The sequence below is a fragment of the Octopus bimaculoides genome, chromosome 5 (assembly GCF_046866305.1).
Source record: "Octopus bimaculoides isolate indiv1 chromosome 5, ASM4686630v1, whole genome shotgun sequence".
In the NCBI taxonomy this organism is placed as follows: domain Eukaryota; kingdom Metazoa; phylum Mollusca; class Cephalopoda; order Octopoda; family Octopodidae; genus Octopus; species Octopus bimaculoides.
The window spans coordinates 19,177,616-19,181,625 of record NC_142932.1 but is presented as its reverse complement, the minus strand read 5'-3'; positions in this window follow the sequence as shown (position 1 = coordinate 19,181,625).

Here is a 4,010-nt window from a genome sequence, read left to right as displayed (position 1 = left end):
ATAATTTATTGTGTTGTCAGTTTGACAATGAAAGTGTCAAGGGAGCACCATAGTTTGGCTCTGTTTATAGAATCAGTTGGCTTTAATACAGCCCTGTTGCAAAGGTTCATCTGTGATAAGATTGCTGCTTGTAATATTTGATTCGCGTATACTGCACCAAGTTATAACGTTTTAGAATGGACCAAAGAGGTTAACACTTAGTAAAAGTGCAACCAGAAGACTATTGTGAAAGTGATTACAATGCTAACCCTCTGTATCAGATATATAGGGCAGCAGGAAATAATACAAGTTTTGAACACTTTTAATATAAAAAAAAATAGTTGTAATTTATAATTTGCATATTTTAAATCTAACTTTAAAAGACAAACACTGTAATGATCTGTTTTATTGGTCTCCTCGGCATGTATTTATATTTCTAATTATTAATTTGTTTAGTTATCTTTCGATGTAAGAAAACGGGAAGGCTAAGAACAATGACATTCCTTGGTAGACTCCATCTTGAAAAATTCCGAAAGTAGCTGTAATGAATCCTGTGTGTATTGGATGACGTCATTTATGTATTCTTTTGTGAAGAAGGTATAACTCTAAAGTGAGTTTAAAAGACCGTTAAATGTGTTTTAATGCAAAAGATTTTTGGAAAAATACGACTGTAAGGAATTCAAGATCTTAAAATCAAGCAATTGAATCCAGTTGAGGGAATGTAGTAAAAAACGACTGCATAACTTGCAATACAAAATTGCTATAAAAAAATCTACAAATAGAGTAACTTTACACTATATAAAAAATATATTTGGAAATTTTTTGAAATATGATTATAAATGGAGTAATTCAACTATACAAAAAAATGATCAATATTTATAAAAAACAAGATTGTAACTATATCCAGAAAAACATTTCTTGAATGTTAAAAATAGTGATTATATCAAAACTAATATTCTAGGAAAATAGTCTGCGTAACATTAATGACTATAAGAGGTGCTATTTTTTTTTAACTATTTAAGAAATAAATTTCAAGAACATTTGTGATTATAAAGTGAGGTAAACATTTCTGAAACAAATATTTTAGCTTCACAAGGCAGCGAGCTGGGAGAAGCGGTCAGCACGCCAGACAAAATGCGTTCCGGTATTTCGTCTGTTTTTATGTTTTGAGTTCAAATTCCGCCGAGGTCGACTTTGCTTTTCATCCTTTAGGGGTCGATAAATTAAGTACCAGCTGCGTACTGGGGTCGATCTAATCGACTGTTCCCCCACCCCAAAATTTAGGGCCTTGTGTCTAGAGTAGGAAAGAATATTTCAGCTTCAGTGTCTTTTAAACACACACACACACACACACACACACACACACACACACACACACACACACATTTATACGTTAATGAATTTGTGTTACAAGATTCCTGATGTGAAATCGTGTGTTGCAACATATATTATTGTATTTCAGAATGGTAATTTTTTTTTTGGCAAATAGACACACGGACTATATATTTGTTCTTTTCACGTTTATTACTGTTCTTATTTTAATTTTATTTTAACTCATGTCAATTGTCCAGAAATCTTTCGTCACACATCTGTGACCTCTTCACCGACACTTTTCGCTTTCGTGTGTGCTCTTGCTCCACTTACTCATTCTGTTCATCTAAGATGTGTATCCTTATATGCACATGCGTTTGCGTCTGTATTTGTGTGTGTGTATGTGTGTGTGTGTGTGTGTGTGTGCATATGTGTGTATGTGTGTGTGTGTGTGTGTATACTTGTGTGTATGTCATTGTTCTTAGCAGCAGTATGGCCTTCCCCTCAGCCCTATCCTCTCACCCCATTGTGCTGCTTTTGTTCTAAGACCTTAAAATTTGGTACAGTTCCTGTATCTCTCTGTGTGTTTATTGGAAAGACTGCACGCAGCATAGGAGAGCGTATAGGCTGACATTGGCGAGAGCGCAAAGAGGAGAAAAGCCCGTCAGTACTCTCTCAACATGCTCAGGCAGGACATGGAAGCTCGATTAATAGCATAGATGTTAAAGAATTATTGACGCATAGAACTGACACGACACTTAGATATATAACTTAGGCTAAACATATAGGAGTAGACAGACCGAGCCTCAATAGAAAACACGAATGTAACAGTAACACCCACCACCACACCACAACAGATGACTAAAGGCAGAAGGGAAGAGAAGAGAGAGGAAATATTTGTAAATAATGCACAAACGCTAACAGGGTAATACACACACAATAGACATATATGCACTTACGTGTGATACATATAAGAAATAAAGATAGATAGATAATACATAAATAAATATGTAAATAGATAAGTAAATAGATATATTTGTCACATACTTGTGATAGATATAAGAAATAAAGATAGATGAAATAAATAAATAAATCCATGTAAAGTGCCTGCATACAAACAACATACGAAGCGAACCCATACACACACACAACCACACAAGAAATTTCACGGACGGCCACACTATTAACAACACGAATAACAATGACAGCAGCAGCGGCGGTGAAAACAATGGCAATAACAACAACTACCACAATGGCAACACCGTGGGCGAACACACAAACACAGAGAGCTGCAGGTACTGTACCAAATTTTCGGGTCTTAGGACAGTAGCAACACAATGGAGTGAGATGATGGGGCTGAGGAGAAGGCCATACTGCTGCTAAGAACAATGACACATACACACACACACACACACACACACACACACACACACACACACACACACACACACACACACACACACACAAGTATACACACACTCACACACATACATACACATGCACACACAAACACGGACGCAAACTCATGTGTACATAAGGATACACATCTTAGAAGTGCAGATGATATAAATGCATGCAAAGATCAGATTTACCCCATCATCAAATGTCTCCATTTATTTCTAATCAATATAACCACAGAATTTTCTGACACTTTTTCCTCGGCAAGAATTATTAGCGTCAATGCCGTTTCATTTCATTACGAACATAATTTCAGTTGTTTAACCTTTTTTTTTTTTTTGTGAGCGTTTTTTGTTTGGCTCATTAAGTAAGTTAGAGTGCGCATAAAGACATATCTATTATAACATTCTTCTTGAGCATTCGTAACAGCATAAGTGTGTTTGAGTGTTAGACCTTTCCCCACCTTAACTACGGAACGCAGCGGAAGATATAGACGAAGCTTATTTAAGGTAATGGAACAAGTTCTAATATTACATGTAAAATAACCCTCCTTAACTATGGAGTGTAATCGTATTCATAAACGAAATTTCTAAGGTAATGGAACAATTTCAAAAATTACATTTTAAAACTATTTTAACTATAGAATGCAAGGGAAACCAAACGAAGTTTTAACGGAGAGAAAGAAGTCTGAATGTTATGGTTTAAAAACAAACTTAATAATAGAATGAATTCAGTATCATGGAAGAATGTTATGAAGATTTTGAGATTATATTTATCAAATTAAACACAAGAAAATTTATAAAAAGGTGAAATCTCTATGGGTTCCGCTAGACATATAAATGTCTTTAAAAATCTTCGCAAATCAATCATTAAAAAGAGAGAAATACTTTTAAACTTATTCATAAAACAAGATGCCTTCATGTGATGTGAAGATGTTTCTGCCGTAAAGGATAGAATGAACTTCTCATCAAAACAACGTTTAATTCATTTCATGAATTGATAATTTTTTTTTCCTGGGCAGTGTAGTAGAAGCAATGCAGGTGATCAATTTTACACACACACACACACACACACACACACACACACACACACACACACACACACACACACGAGTGATGAGTGATCAACGTTGACCTCAGATTCAAGATACTTTTTTGAGTATGCTTGTTGTATAAATTTGTTCATTAACATACAATCGTCTAATGTCCGAACTTGTTTCAAACTTCACCTGAGGGTGAATAACATACATCGTACGCTTGGTTGCCCTTACGTAAATAGAACACGAAGTTGTGTGAAAACAAAAAGAGGAATAGTTAATGTTC